The 17,548-nt window shown below is 38.4% G+C and overlaps 1 long non-coding RNA gene across 1 annotated transcript; it reads right to left on the bottom strand.

Annotated features, from left to right (window-relative positions):
- Positions 1 to 540: 540 nt before the first annotated feature.
- Positions 541 to 6,743, bottom strand: LOC110909995. Its single transcript, XR_002575751.2, has 3 exons — positions 6,680 to 6,743; positions 6,515 to 6,586; positions 541 to 875 (listed from the first exon to the last, which is right to left on the bottom strand). It is a non-coding gene; the product is annotated as an uncharacterized LOC110909995 (long non-coding RNA).
- Positions 6,744 to 17,548: the final 10,805 nt, after the last annotated feature.

The raw sequence follows: 17,548 nt of genomic DNA, 5'->3' as shown, positions 1-17,548 counted from the left end.
GATATCGATGATGAAGAAACCATTCACCCAACAAAAACCCACAAGCAATCTCATGGCTAAGATAACGGACGGTGACTGGTGGCGTTGATCGAATCTCCTCAAATTTTGAAAATGCTGTTTGTTTTATTAAATTCATGATGAATGATTCGTGCGGTTTAAAAGGTGAACTACTTTTGAATTTGGTAATTCTTCCCAATTTTTCTGTGTTGTCGGTTCTGACCAGTGATTAAAAATTATTATTCAAGTTTGCTCATTTTGAATTTTTTTTGTTTCAAATGTATGAACTTTGACATAATTCATATTGTTTTGTAAGAGGGAATTTCATGGTCTCATGGATTTAACTTTTTCAGTTTTAAATTGACTATGTGATTCCGTGGTGGTTGATGGTGGGGAAGGCGGTGCACTTGAATTGCTTATAAATTAAACAAATTGTTTAACCTGATTACGATATTAAAATTGTGCAAGTAATTTAGTTCAACAAAATTAAAATTTATTCCAATCAAAAGATATAATTAAGAGTAATGTACAATTTCCGTCCCTGTGGTTTACATCCATTCTTACATAGAGATCTTATTTGAAAAAAAAAAAAACAGTCATTCCAGGTCCCTGTGGTTGTCAGTTGCAATCAATCAAGTCCATCAGAGCATTTGCTGTTAGTCGACTGTTAACTGACCCGGTCAGGGATGTCTTTTTACTTATAGTTTGAAAGGCAGATTGGTCATTTCATTGTGTATAACCCCTAATGGCAGATTTCATCCTCTTCAAAACCCCAATTGAACCATTCACTCCTTCCATATTCTCCAACAAGAAGCTTGCATATCTGTCGATTTCACTTAGCCATTGCTTCGCATTGTTAAAGCTCTCCATCTCAGTCACTTCATACACAATTTGACACGAGAATGAGAGTAAACTATCCGTCTATCCGATACAGATATTTTTCTAAATGACTAAATTCGTTGTTTTTTCGAAATGATTACTTAAAAATAACTGAAAATACCCACCTCCAACTCCTGGAGTAAGAAAAGACGAATAATAAACACAAGTTAAAAGAAGCCCATAAATGTCAGCTTTTTAGGAATATGAATGTAATGTAAGGGTGTAAGGAGTGGTTAAACACTTGAGAGTGGCAAACTAAAAAATCAACCAATGAGAGTGTGCCATGTCAAAGTGGTAAACTATGCTCAAAAGTATTGGCAATGGTTAGACACTTGGTGAAGTGGTAAACTATTAAAAAAAGGAAAAAGGTGTGATTGGTTGAGATTGGAATGGACCCCACCCCACACTACCCTCTTTCTCTCACACTACCCCATCTCTCTCATGATTCCCGAGCGGCAAGCCTACACCGATTGATCAACGAAACCGAGTGGCAAAGGGCTCGGTGGCGGTGTTGCCGCGCGGCAAAAGCCTTTGCTGACACCCTTTGCCGCACCACACCGGACACCCTAATACTTTTTGAATTATGATGATGTAACTGGGTGATTTAACATGGTCTGTGACAGTTCTTGCTATTTGCAGCTATTGTAAATATTTGGTGGAATAAAAAGAAGTTTGTTTGCCAATAAAAAAAGACGAAATTGCAGAAAACAACCTTTATGTTTACCTCAAACTGCACTTTATACCTTTCACTATGAAATCGGCAAAAACCAACCTTTATGTTCATGTTTTATTACACCCTATAACCTTTAGCACTAACCACGTCAAAAAATTCAGTTAAATGGACTCACATGCCTTGCAGGTGAGGGCATTTAAGTCTTTTAATATATCCCTTTAACTCACTTTCTTCACCATCAGACTGTTGGACCAATCATTCCCACCTTCTACTCCAACGAATTCCAATCTGACGCGTTCGCTTCTCCGGTGACGATGGCGGTTATATACGGTGGCGCTGTTGTGGTTAGGCTCCGATATCGATCTCAAGATATATGTTTACAATGAGAACGAAATTGAAGGCATTAAGCAGTTGTTGTACGGACGTGATGGAAGGATAACGCCGGAATCATGTCTCAAGGTCCAATGCGGCACTCAGGTCTCTGATATTATATGTATTGAGTTTAGCTGACTTTATAAATTCAATAGGTCATCGTTTTGTAACCGCTAGACCCGATAATAATACATTAAATATATTAGTCAATTCTTATTGAAAACTAACTAGTATTTTACTATTGCCGCGTTGCGGCGAACGTCTTTTGTTGTTTAATCTGTGTTTGCATGTATTTTGAAATCACTACGAGCGCATTGCGTACGGAAACCGCTGACAAGAATAAAAAGAAAATATAGAAAAAACACTAAAAGATAACCAAAAGAAAATCAACAAAAAGAGTTATATGGTAATAATATTGTTCGTATGAAACCTGTGGTCAGAGATGAGCAAATGATATTGGGTACCGGTACCGAATTTCCCGAACCGAAAGATCTTAAGTACCAATTCGGTACGACTTTTGGCGTTCCCGGTACCGGTTCGCTACCGTTTTTTACCTTCATATACCGGTACCGTAACTGGTATTTTCGGTACTAGTACCAATTCGGTATTGGTTGGCACCGAGCCCATCCCTACCCCTGAAACTAAAAAAAGAAAATCATTAAAAGTTGAAGAAAATCAACAAAAAAAAAAAGTTGCACAATACCGTTGTTGTTTGTACGACACCCGTGATCAGGGATGAGCAAATGGTACCGGGTAGCAGTACATAATTTCCCGAACTAAAAGATTTTCAAAATCAATTTGATACCAACTTTTGGTGTTTTCTGTACTAGGCTGGTGTCGGTTTTTACCTTCATGTACCGATAACCGTACTGGTATTTTCGATACCAATACCGGTTGACACAAGCTTATATAAGTTAAAAAGTAAAGAAGATAATAAAAATTATTATATATATTGATGTAAGCTTTTAAGACTCGAAAATCAGGAGATGGGAACGGCCGACTACCGAAAGGTCGCATATTCAAAGTCCATCCTTAATGCGCAGTGATGAGATAGAGTAGGGTGAAATCCCTGTATTGCCCCCAAAGCGTCTTAAAATTTTTGAACCATTTCCTTATTTACCCCTCTAAAATAGCTTCTACTTTCTTGTACATGATGCTTTAAAATTGATACGCGTGGCAAAATTACCATCTTGTACATCACTTCTCCTTTTTAATATATTATAGATTAGAGTAAATTACGTCTTTGGCCCCTATCGTTATATCACTTTTACTATATTAGCCCAAAATAAGATTTTTTTTATCATATCTGCCCTATGGTCTCTATAACTAACCATTTTGGCCCCTAAGTCTAACCATTTTAGCCCCCATGGTCTCTATAACTAACCATTTTGGCCCCCATGATCTCTAGACTTAGGAGCCAAAATGGTTAGTTATAGAGACCATGGAGGCAGATATGTAAAATAATCTTATTTTGGGCTAATATAGTAAAAGTGATATAACCATATGGGTTAAAAACGTAATTTACTCTATATATTATTATCAAAACACTGTTCAGAATTCAAATCTATGGTTTTTTAATATATAGGAGAATAAGATTCCAAAATGAATTCTTAAATCATGTTCTCGCGATTGAGTGTTGACTGATTTTGGTCACAAGTTGTAATTTTTCTTCCAGAACATGTACCTAGGCTTGGTAGTTTAATAATTGATTTAGTTTCTCAGTTAAAAAAAATCTATTTTTATGTAACAAACTAAGGATAGAAACCAATTTACTTGAGTGAAAAAAAGGAAAGCCAATCGAATATATTCAGCTTGAGTTTTATACTAGCAAACTACCTTTAACTTGAACAATTGTCCCTGCCGATAGACGTCGTGGTTCTGCTCCGGCTGAGTTGTGGCCGCTGATGGTGTGTTGTTTGGGTTTACAACGCTCTTATGCCGGACCTTCGACATGATTACCGGAGAAGGGAAACAGTGTCGTTTGTTGATGTCAAGATTCATGCAAATTTGATTGTTGTTTGTTGAAGTTTTTTTTTTTTTATTTTATGTTTAATTTGTTTGTGGGAATTTTATGGAATTAGCATGAGGGTGAGTCTTGATGTTTTGTAGGTTGGTTTGCATTTTAATTTGAGATAGTGAAAGAGATAAGAGGAGAGAGAGGGGGGATATATTAAAAGACTTAAATGCCCTCACGTGCAAGGCATGTGAGTCCGTTTAACTGAATTTTTTGATGTTGTTAGAGGAGACGGGGCGGGTGCGTTATGGCTTGCCATAACGCGTTAAACAAACACGGCACACCGCCGCCGCTCAATATATAACGCGTGATATAATCAACGCGTGGTGCACATAACGCGTTGAAAACTAAAGAAATTCGACCGTTGCACAATTTGACCGTTTTAAAACGGTAACTTTAATAAAAAAAAAATAATCCATTTTATTTATATATATATCCACATTTTAACCATTTTTTCACACACCAAACTCTATCTTTTAACCAATTTAAACCCATTTCACACAATTTTTATATCTTTCTCAAATGGAATTCCCTACGGATTCGACGTTTCCGATGTCTAGCGATACCGATACCGAGTCGTCTTCCGACAACGACACGCTAAACTATTTTGTGTCGGTGTATAACGAGCTTGATGCCGAGTCGTCCCGCCCAAAGAAGAAGATGGTCGGCTGTGATCGTATACGTGCCAACGAAGTTTTGATGAACGATTATTTTGTGGAAAGCCCGCTATACAATGCCGAAACGTTTAGAGATCGTTTTCGTTTACCCAAAGAATTATTTTTAAAGATTGTTGGAGACATCGAGGCAAGCGAGGGATGGTTTCAAGAAGGTTACGATGCGAGGGGCAAACCAAGTTTCACGCCGATTCAAAAATGCACGTCCGCCATTCGCCAACTAGCGACAGGTAACCCACCCGATCAATATGATGAATACCTAGCTATGTCTGAAAGAACTTCACGTGAATGTTTGCAATTTTTTTGCAATGCGGTCATTAAGTTGTATTCTAACGAGTTTTTACGTAAACCGACGAGCCACGACATCTCACGTATTTATGCCGCACACGAGGCTAGATGGCATTTTCCCGGGATGCTCGGTAGCATCGATTGTACACATATCGAGTGGAAAAATTGTCCAAGAGAGTTGCGAGGGGCGTATGTGAGGGGAGACATCAAAAGACCAACCATCATACTAGAAGCGGTGGCGTCGAATGATTTATGGATTTGGCATTCGTATTTCGGTGTCCCAGGTTCAAACAACGACATCAATGTGTTGCACACGTCGCCGTTGTTCCAAAGCGTAACGGATGGTACCGCACCTTCCTCTCCTTTCTATGTTAACGGTCGACATTACAGACGAGGCTTTTATCTTGTGGATGGTATCTACCCGTCTTGGTCTGTTTTTGTGAAAGCTCCCTCATTTCCCGTCGAGGCTAAAGAAAAGGCGTTCAAAAAATTGCAAGAATCGGCAAGAAAAGATGTTGAGAGGGCGTTTGGTGTTTTAAAGGGTAGATGGGGTATACTACACCGACCGGTTCGTTCGATGACCAAGAAAGCAATACATAGCATAGTGTATGCGTGTATCATATTGCACAATATGTTGATCAAACACGACGGACGTGCAATATCCCCGGATTGGGTACCGGATCCTCCTACACAAGTTCAAGTTCCACAAGATATCAATTTACAATTGCGTAACGAAGAAACTCACTTTCGGTTGAGATACGATTTAATCGAACTAGTAGGTTCTCTAGGTTTGGAGTTTCCGGATTCGGACGAGGAGTAGGTTTTTTTTTTTTTTTACAAATTGTATGTTTCTAGTATGTGAAATTGAAGTAGTATGTTTTAAAATTAATGAAATTTTTAATTTTAGTGTTTTATTGTTAATTTGTAATTTAAAATAAAAAATTAAAAAATTGGGAGGGAGTGATAGAATTCCATCACTAGTGATTCCACCCCTCCTACATTTCTATCACTAGTGATGGAAATTGGATTGATGACATGGCATTACTTGATTGGATAGTGGGAGTGATGGAATCCATCACTAGTGATTCCACCCCTAGTCCCCTTAGTGCTATAGGTTATAGGGTGTAATAAAACATGAACATAAAGGTTGGTTTTTGCCGATTTTATAGTGAAAGGTATAAAGTGTAGTTTGAGGCAAACATAAAGGTTGTTTTCTGCAATTTTGTCTAAAAAAATTGTTAAGTTACCTTTTAAATTGGGACATAAAATTTCAATTGTATATCACATGGGGTCTGCTGTCTGCACACAACTTTCAGTATGAATGTCTTTGGCATAGAAAATAAATGCAATTAAATAGGGTTCACTTTATAACACATCAAGCATCTACCTAGTAGTAATCATATGGATAAATGCTGGTACATATAACCATTATTCCATGAATGTAGGTTATATAATTTATGACAATTGAGTTTTGTAATATAAAGAAATTATAACAAAAATAAATTAGTAGTTTTTCGGTGATTAGCACGTTGTATATAATTTTTAAATGTGTGATGCAAATAAATTTTCTTTTTAAGTTTATACTAAAACGGACAAAGTAATATTGTATATTCTTACAATTATTCCATGTGCTCCTCTCTAGTAACTGCTTGTGATAGTTCAAAACCGCTTCCGACCAGTAGTATCCCACTGCAGAAGATAAAGATGTTACTTAAAAACTGCAAGATATATAAACTCATATAAACTTCTCAAATTATTTATTGTGTGTGATGAGTATTCTACCATTTTAGGGTTAGGGGAAGATGACAAAGAGAACAGGGATGGTGATGGGTTGTGTGTTGCAGAGACTATAAAGAGGAGAACTTTTTCTCTTGTGATTTCAGTCCTTTAAGGGTATTATGGTCATTTAACGGACGGTCATTTAACGGACGTTTCATAGAAGGACATTATTGATTTCAATTGACAACCACAAAAATCGGAAATGACCATCTTTTTTCAAATAGAGTCTGTATGTGAGAATATGTGTAAAATACAAAGACGGAAATTGTACGTTACTCTATAATTAGAAAAAACATTTACTTTTTAGTTGGGCTATATTATTTGTTTCTTTGTGGAAAGTCAACATATTAAGTAAATTAAACCTTAGGTGCCTGAATACAACTACTATCTCATTGTCATATTTTGCTCACTTTACCAGCTTTCATTTCGTTTCGATCTGACCTCTGTGAGCAGTTTAATATATATATAACCGGACCCAACAATAGAAAAGGCGGGGGCGGACCTAAGTGTCTGCGTGAGTGGGAGGGCGCACCCTTTGAAGAAAAACTAGTGTATTTTTTAGGAAAAAACCCGACCGCACCCCTTGAAAATATGCCTGAACCACTCATTCGCACCCCTAACAAATAATTTATGGGTCCGCCACTGGAAAAGGAACAATAATCAATAGGGCTGTAAACGAACCGAACGAACACGAACAAGGCCATGTTCGTGTTCGTTCGTTAAGGAAATTAGCATGTTCACGAACTGTTCACGAACGCATACCGAACATAAATTTATGTTCGTGTTCGTTCGTTAAGGAAATTCAGTTGTTCACGAACAGTTCGTGAACGCTGGTCTCGAACACAAACGAACACAAGCAAATAAAAATGAACGCAAATGAACATTTAACTTGCAAATAAAATAATAAAAATATTGTTATCCTTAAACATTGGATATAACTAGATAAATACAACCATCAAATGATAAATCAAAACACAAGAAGTCTACTACACCACCAAACGATGAATCAAGTTTAACTAACTTACACATAATTATCCCCAAAAATGTTTTAGAATGTCCAAATTTTAGCCAACAAAGAAACAAATTGTTGGTGCACTTACGTCTGTCGACTACGTCTTACATCGAGTCTTAGAGATGAAGAGGATTAGACTTGGCACGGAAACCTAGAATAGCTTGTTTGGAATAGGCCCACTTATGTGGTTCTAACTAGGTCCGCTTATGTGTCAAGTAGTAATCAGGTTCGCTCATAGGGTAAGTTGTTGGTCCGCTCGTATGTACGTTGTAGATCCGCTTATATGAGCATGTTCATATAAGCGGACCACATTGCCTATATATAGGGTTGTTGTCTAAGAGCGAACCAGTTAGTGAAAACACATAGTTGAAGGTGTTTTTGTTCCGGCATGCTGCTGAAGTGCTGTCAAACCTTGTAATCGCGTTCAATATCAATAATACAACAAGTTTAAAGTGAATACAGCTTGAATAGCACCAAATCATTAGTTTCCGCCTCTTGATTTGGATAAAAACTTCTCTGATCGACTCAAATAGGGCCGAGAACGATCCTACAATTGGTATCAGAGCTCAGGAGGAGGAGGAGTTCTTGCCATTTTAGCTGCATTTCTTCTGATTTTCTACACTTTCTTCACTTTTTCAAAAATTTTCAAACTCACAAAAATATTGTTTGTAAATATTTGTTTTTCTGCATTTTTTTTACTTTCATTCAGAAAATTTCAAAAAGATTTTTGGTGTGTTTTAGCATAAATTTTGAAAAATTAAAAAGATTTTCGACAACTGGTGTTGAGATGCTGATCTTCAAAATTCAAAGTGCTAAACTTGAAGAACTGGTTTGGGAGAGTGTATATGAACCTGGTAAATTTGTTTGAAAAAGCTAGTAATTGATTCTGAATGCAAAATCATTATTATAGCTTATCAACATAGTTTCTGAATTGTTGAAAAGTTTTAATCTTTGAAGAAACTTATAGTTGGGTAGAGATTGTGCAGGATTTGTGTCAGATCTTGATCCTGAGAGAGAATGGAGTCAGGTATTGATCTGGAACTTGATGGGAGCCTGTTAATGATCTTGATTTGAAGAATGAAGATGTGAATTCCAGACTAAGATCCCAGCTGTATGAGAGGGAGAGTCTGAAGACACCGTGTCAACATTCAAGAGAGAAGAGTTTGTTGATGATGAAGATAGAGAATGAGGATTCTTGAAGCGACAGATATTTCAGAGGCAGATTGTCGACTGATGAAGATTGTAGATTGACTTGTGCAAAGTCTCTATGAAGACTCCGTCAACATCCGAGGGGGAGTCTGTTGGTGCACTTACGTCTGTCGACTACGTCTTACATCGAGTCTTAGAGATGAAGAGGATTAGACTTGGCACGGAAACCTAGAATAGCTTGTTTGGAATAGGTCCGCTTATGTGGTTCTAACTAGGTCCGCTTATGTGTCAAGTAGTAATCAGGTTCGCTCATAGGGTAAGTTGTTGGTCCGCTCGTATGTACGTTGTAGATCCGCTTATATGAGCATGTTCATATAAGCGGACCACATTGCCTATATATAGGGTTGTTGTCTAAGAGCGAACCAGTTAGTGAAAACACATAGTTGAAGGTGTTTTTGTTCCGGCATGCTGCTGAAGTGCTGTCAAACCTTGTAATCGCGTTCAATATCAATAATACAGCAAGTTTAAAGTGAATACAGCTTGAATAGCACCAAATCATTAGTTTCCGCCTCTTGATTTGGATAAAAACTTCTCTGATCGACTCAAATAGGGCCGAGAACGATCCTACAATTGGTATCAGAGCTCAGGAGGAGGAGTTCTTGCCATTTTAGCTGCATTTCTTCTGATTTTCTACACTTTCTTCACTTTTTCAAAAATTTTCACGGTAAAACAAGCTCAAAATCACACAGTGCACTCGGAATCATGAATTAACAAACCCTTGAAGTTTTCAGAACTAAAATCGACCTAGAAAGCTAATTTTTAATAGGTTCGCTCATACGTACTCGGACAAATAGTGACATCATCATTTAGGTCCATAGTGGTGACTATGTCTTCATACCGGAGACAAATTTGCTAGGTTTGAGTCTTCCTGCATCATTCACATATACTATTTGATTTGCAACCCAATGGTGATCAGTTTTTCCTTATTGCTACATACCAAGGACTATTTTATTTACAGACATATTAAAATGGTTTATACACACAGACTTACACATGAACTCGCTCAACTTTTTGTTGACTTTTTAAACTACATGTATTTCAGGGAATTAATTTGGATCTGGCAAGTGATGCATGATTAGCTGCGTACTAAATAAGGATGTCATCCGGAGTCGTAGGTTTGGGAAGTGTAACTCTTTCCTGGACGAGTTGCATGTCTCAATCCTTGAGTCGTTGGTAGCTTTTCGTCGAGTCTTATGAACTCATTTTAAACAAGTCATGTTTTGTAACGCATATTATGGTTGATGTTTTTAGACAATATGTTATGCATTTTTAACTATTTTAATGGATGAACATCATACGTTTTTATCATATAGCATGTTGTGATTGTTGCTATGGTATTAAGAAGTCACACCAAATAAACCCACGCTTCCGCAAAAGCCAGGGTGTGACAGCTTGGTATCAGAGCCTCGATCATAGCGAACTAGGATTCCTTCTCGAGTCTAGACTATGATCACTAGGGCTCTCACGAAAATGTTTTCAAACGTTTTTACATTTGCATACACTAAAAGTCCAGATCCAGGGCACCAACATTTTTACAAATAAAAGGTCACAAATACACTTTTCAAAATTTTCGTATCAGTCTTAGAGACTGAGGGGTTCAATCTTAGAGATTGGGGATGTTTAGCCTTAGAGGCCAGGGAATTAGTCTTAGAGACTGGGAGGTTGGTCTTAGAGGCCAGGGAGTTAGTCTGAGAGACTAGGGAATTCAGTCTTAGAGATTGGGTGGGATAGTCTGGGAAGACTAAGATGCATACATGATTTCATTGTTATTTGTTTACATGTTTACCTTATTTGTGTGCATATGTTGTGGTTGTGTTACAGACACCATGGCATCATCTCGTAGTGGAGTATCCGACGCGAGTGACCCGAGGGCTCTTACCTCTGATGACGAGATGGCTATCGATTTGGGAGTTTACACCTCAGACACCACGAGCACCGATGAAGACGACTTTCAGCCTTTTGCCCTACCGCTCTTCGGAGATGATGTACCCTTAGCTGACGACCCACCAGGAGAGGACCTACCCCTTGTTCCAATCCCTGCCCCTCCCCCCTTCGCTGCAGTTCCCTTTGAGGAACAACCTATCGACGCGTTACCCGATGATGACATCGACCTACTCATCGAGGGTCCTCCGGAGGGAGACCAGGATGGTGGGGCCCCGGTGGAGGACGGTGTTCCACTTGTTGATATCCCAGTCGTTGATCCTATTGTTCCCATGGTCGAGCTTCCTGATATGGAGGTTCAGTCTGATTCATCCGCTTCGGGTTCCTTTGAGTCGATAGCTTCTCATATTCCACCGTTGGGACTCGGTTACATTCCTCGCATGGACGCTGATGAGGAGATGGAGTTGGAGCAGCCTGCTGAGGCTCCTGTTTATCCAGATGATCCGATTCCTGCCATGCTTGCTGATTATCAGCCCGCTCTAGTCATTTCCGAGCCCGTTCTTGCCATTGACCCTATTACTGTCACTGATACACCTGTTGTTGCACCACCAGCCGTTGAGATACCAGATGTAGCACCCATACCCGATCCCATGGCGATTTTTGATGATCTGGCACCGTTTGCTACCCATATTGACCCGAGGTACGCTAACTCCAGCAATGGGTGGATTGAGGAGGATGACTACCCTCCGTACGTAGTCCCAGTCACTCCCCCTCCCACACCCATCGCTGTACCACTCGATGCTCCCTTGTTTCCTCCATCCACATCCGATACCCATCGTACCGACCTTCCTATCACTTTCCTTCAGGACATTCCTCCGCCCCAACCTGGGGAGGGATCGTCGAGTCAGCTTTTCGGCCACACCCCATTCATGCCAGAGGATAGCCAGTTCTTACCGTAGGTCCCTTATCCAGATTTTGTTCCACCAGTGTCATTTTCTGCACCTTTCGTGACCAAGTTTCCCCATATCACTTCACAATTTTCATTTACCCCACACATTACACTTCCGGTTTCAGTCCCGATGGGTGAACCATCCCTATGGTCAGCACCCCATGTCATGCCTGTATCCAACCCTTATCATCCATTCTATGACGGATACTCTGTAGAGAACACGCTCACGTCACTGCAGTTACAGCGGGACGCCTTGAGACGATGTGTCCAGCGATTGGATAGAGCTCCACATCCTCACTGTCCCTGTCAGACTCAGTTTTCAGCATCGCACACTTCCTTTCCATCGTCTCAGGATTCAGACGTTCATTTTCTCCCTCTTGATCGACAGGTTGCTTTCGTGTTGTGTAACAACTCTCATTAAAATTAATAATTAGAATGGTAATTAGCTATTAAGAAAACCCTAATTGAGATACCCAAGTAATTCTGCACTAACCCTAAAATTTCCAGAACAATCAGAATCATGATCAGGACCCCTAAAACTCAGGGGGGGATAAACCCTATCCAACGATTATCCTCATAACTCTGTGTAAAATTCGAAATTAACAAAACTGTCGACACAACAAACCTACATGCACGAAGGGCTACTCTATGAAAATAGGGTGACCACTCGCGTAGCGCGACGCCTATAGGGGTACCCCCTCGCGCTACGCGACGGTGTCAAATTTCGGGTATAAATAGAGGGGGTTGGGACTTGAATTCTGTCTTTGGAACGACGCAAATCCGAGTTACGTAGATTAAGTTATCACAGAAACAGTCCAACACACACACTAATATCGAATCGCTGCCGCAGAACAGGGTAATTACTCGATCGCTATTACGATTCAGTTTCCGGAATCAATACATTCAAAGAATGTCTAAGTGCCGCCCACATTGGGCTATGCTTTGTCGTTTGTCGGTAATCCGATAAATGAGTTGAAGCATTGTACTTTGTCGTTGTCGATAATTCGATAATGAGTTGAAGTACTATACTTTGTCGTTTGTCATTTTGATAAATGAGTTGAAGTATTGCACTTGGTCATTCATTGCGAGTATTTGATCTCGGGAAATTATCGTAACTGCTGTATTGATCACTAACTCTGTTTTGTGTGCATTATTGTGAAATTAGGTTAACAGGGATAAAATCATATTCTGTCAGTACTAAATCTGCAATGTGAGTCATTCTCTTTTTATCAATTGTTTTACAATACTCCAAATCATTTTTCAAAGTTATAATTACAGTGATTAAGTTTATGTAATCACCAAATGACAGCCGGTATGTGGGGTATTGTGCACAGTATTATTATTGTTTTAATCACATTAGGTGGGCGAGCCTAAAAGAAAGTGATATACGTCACTCATTGGGCCAGCCAATGGTGATATGACCACAGTCACAGAGCTGGTCTGTGACAAATACCTATTCTTGAAATATTGGTTGATAATAAACATATGTAAAAACTCTTAATACTGTAAATTATAACAAATGTGTCATTTTTAGTAAAATGAATGATTCACTCAGTATTTCCCCGCTGACAAAATCTTTTTCAAACATGTTTCAGGTAATCTGCTGTAAATCAGGAAAAGTGCTGAGGAGCATTTCAAGCTTAAAATAGTGGCTCAATATAAAATGAATAAAGATGTTTTAAAATAAGAATTTATCACTAAACTTATGTATTGTAAATTTTCGGGGTTTTATCCCGAATTGTGAAATAAAAATAATCGGGAAAAATTTAGCTTTACAACGATCCTGATGTTCAAAATTTTCCGCTGCAATAACTCAATTAAACAAATATCACGGTGTTTCTGTCCCACGGCTCCGGAAACGGGTTAAACCGGGTCAGGGGCCGTGACAGAAACAAGGTGGTATCAGAGCCACTGAGTTAAGCTAATTAAGTATTTAACCGATACTTAATTTTTCCTGATTACTATTATATGATTATGTGATTATGTGCTTTTAACTGATTATTTGTTAGTTACAGTATGGGTAAACAAAAGTTGCAAGATATCTATCTTAAATTAGATAGATCAATTTACGAGAAAGAAAGTTCATCTAAAACTAAAATTTCAAGGCTCCCTACGATTCCTGAGGAAGGAATATTTGTGCAAAAAGCGAATTATGAAAATCCGCTTTCTCCTAGAAAAAGGAGTATGATTATTAAGAAAAGTAAGGAGCAAATCAGAGAAAAGAAAATTAAAAAGGAAACCTTGGAGTTACTTAAGAAATCCCCTTGGGAAGATAAACTCGATGAAAAATGGGCAAATTTATATATGCTAGCCACTGTGGCAGAACATGCAAATCTTTAAAGATGCCCTAAAATTTGCAAGCAGTACTTCCCAATAAGTAAATAAATAAAAGTTAGTAAAATAAAAATTGAGTGTGTTTTCCTGTATTTTGTAAAAATAGTGTGCAATAAAACTTCCATATTATTTGTTAAACTTTGTTCCAAAGTTTTAACTTGATATTTTATGCATTTTGCATATATGCTACACAGCATGAACGAGATATCTGAAGCTTTTCAGAACCTCAATCTGTACCCAGTGAACATAGAAGTTTCTCATGAATTCACGGGATATCTTGCTGATGTGGACCAACCTGTAAAACTCCCTACTCCACCAGTGACCAAACCAAAAAGGAGGCCAAAGAAAAATTATGTATGGGGAAGCCGTATACGTAAGAAAAAGTCAGTTACAAAAACCCCTAAAACTAGTAAACCTTTAGACAAAGGAAAAGCGATTGTAATCCAGGAAAACCCTAATCCGCAAGAACAAGAAACTGAAGCTAATAATGAGGTTAGGCAAATGGAGGAGCAGTTCGATCAGTATTCTCAGGAAATAGAAATAGAAATAGGGCAAGGTTCTAACCCAACCCAGGTAGAAGTTGGAGAAAGTTCTAATCAAACCAAAAGAGTTACTTTTCAGGATCAGATAGATATTTTACTAGAAAAATGTGAAACTATGCAACCTGCCAGTCCGGGCATTTTTACCTATCCTATCGAAAACCCAATTCCTATGAATTTTGCACCAACCATCACTGAACCAATAATCCATAACCAACCTGTAGAAATGGAAGAATGGTGGACCAACGATTGGCAATTTCAAAATATTGTCAATAACGCTTACTCATTTCTTCCACAGTTCGACCCAGAACCCCTACCCAATCCACCGATGAGCAATGAGAATTTGGCTGAACTCCGCCATTTCGGTGAAGAGTTGATGGATGCAGGGAATAGAATTAGGGAAATAGGGGAACAGATTGCCTGGAAATATGATGAGAGGGAATTACGTTTCTAGAATAACAACTAGGAGGATGGGAAAGTTATCTTTGTATAATAGTAAAAGTAAATAGTGAAACCAGTTGTAACATAACGAATAAAACGTTGTAAAATATCGGTGTGTATTGATGCATACTATACTGATATGAAATGCAATCGAGAAATCGATAATTTTGGGCTTATGTGTGTTATAACTTGTTTAATGATTTGTATAAATTGTTAATTGCTAATTATTCATAATAACTTATCATCAGATGGCAAATAACGATAACGAACCAGTAAATGAAGTTAATCAATCGGAGCAACACCCAGAAGATCAATATATGACCAAACAAGATATTGAAAATATGGTTGCCCAAGGCATAGCCAATGCAATTCCAATGTTTGTTGCTGCTATGAAAAATCCAAATGATCCACAACATATTGTTCCTAGTAAACATACCATCGAAGATAATTTCAGTAACAGTATAAACGGGGGCAATGATCGTATAAATCATGACAATGAATCTCAGCACACGCAGCGCCCTAAGAAACGAAAGGCTGCAACGCCTGGTTGCACTTTCAAAGAATTTCTTGCTTGTAAACCCGCTGAATTTGCAGGCAACGAAGGAGCAACTGCAACACTGCGATGGTTAGAAAAAACCGAAGCAGTAATTGCAATAAGTAAATGTGCTGACGAAGATCAAGTCATGTATGCCTCAAATCTGTTTAAGGAAGGAGCACTAGAATGGTGGAACACAGTGCTACAAGCAAAAGGAAGACGAGAGGCTTATGCCATGACTTGGGAAGAATTTAAGAATCTTGTCGAAAGAAAATTCTGTCCTGAGTATGAAAAAGAACAGATGGCAAATAAGTTCCTCAATCATCGAATGACCGGAGTAGATTGTCGTGGTTATACTTCGACATTCTTCGAATATGCGAGAGTGGTACCTAATCTGGCTTCGCCAGAACCAGTACTTATTTCTCGATATATTTGGGGATTAATTAGTGAAATTCGCAATATCGTTAAAGCTGCGAGACCTCGCACTATTGACGATGCCGTAGAATTAGCTAACACCTTAACTGACGAGCTGATACGCACACGAGACGAAGATAGGAAGAAGGAATTAGCTCAGAAAATTACCCAAGGATTCAGAATGGGTAATAGTAGTAATTTCAAGAAAAGAGGAACAGGGCAATCCTCAAATGTGCCATTATGCAAATTTTGCAAAAAGAGACATTTTGGAAAGTGTAATAGAGTTTGCAATTTTTGCAAAACAACCGGACATCGGGAAGAAAACTGCAGAAAGAAATCCATAATTTGTTACAATTGTGGAGAAGCTGGACATATCAAACCAGAGTGTCCTAAGTTAATCAACCCAACAGACAACAAACCCAAGGCAGCTGAAGGAACTACTAAGAAGAATGTTAGAGCATTTCAGCTGACTACTCAAGAAGCAGAACTCATTCCGGATGTGATCGCCGGTACGTTCTTAGTCCACAACGTCTATGCAAAAGTATTATTTGACTCTGGTGCGAACCAAAGTTTTATAAATACTTCATTTTGTCAAGCTCTTAAGTTACCATTAACTACCGTTAGGCAGATTTTTACAGTCGAAACTGCAGATGGGAATTCAGTTAAAATCAATCAGGTTTTGCAAAAAGTAGAAATAGAACTTTCAGGTCATAAGTTTGTTGCAAACCTATTGCCTATGAAATTAGCTGAGTTTGATGTGGTGTTAGGAATGGATTGGTTAATAGCCAACCATGCTCAAATCATATGTGATAGAAATTCTATAGAAATTCAAGCACCTACTGGAGAGGTAATTAAGATTTCAGGAGATAAACCTCGGAAACCATTGAAGTTCATATCAGTAATGAAAATTGCTAATTATGAACGGAACCAAGGAATAGTATATATGATTTCAGTAATCATTTGTACTAAAGGCAAAGAACTCAAGGAAATTCCTGTAGTCTCAGAATACCCAGATGTATTTCCAGAAGATTTACCTGGGTTACCACCAGATAGAGCGGTAGAATTTAGGATTCATCTAATTCCAGGAACTACACCGATAGCCAAGGCACCATATCGATTAGCTCCTACCGAAATGCTAGAATTAAAGAAACAATTAGATGAATTACTAAGCAAAGGATTTATACAACCTAGTTCATCCCCTTGGGGTGCACCAGTGTTGTTTGTGAAGAAGAAAGATGGATCAATGAGAATGTGTATTGATTATAGAGAGTTGAATAAGGTCACAATTAAGAATCGGTACCCATTACCTAGGATTGATGATCTTTTCGATCAATTACAAGGAGCTAGGTATTTCTCTAAGATAGATTTAAGATCCGGATATCATCAGTTGAAAGTTCAAGAAGAAGACATACCTAAAACTGCTTTCAGAACTAGGTATGGTCATTATGAGTTTACAGTCATGCCCTTTGGATTAACCAATGCCCCAACTGCATTCATGAACATGATGAACAGAATCTGTAAACCATATTTGGATAAATTTGTGATCGTATTCATTGAC

Source organism: Helianthus annuus, chromosome 15, assembly GCF_002127325.2.
Source record: "Helianthus annuus cultivar XRQ/B chromosome 15, HanXRQr2.0-SUNRISE, whole genome shotgun sequence".
NCBI classification, from domain to species: domain Eukaryota; kingdom Viridiplantae; phylum Streptophyta; class Magnoliopsida; order Asterales; family Asteraceae; genus Helianthus; species Helianthus annuus.
The sequence above is the reverse complement of the archived record's forward strand: the minus strand, read 5'-3'. Positions and strand labels throughout refer to the sequence as shown.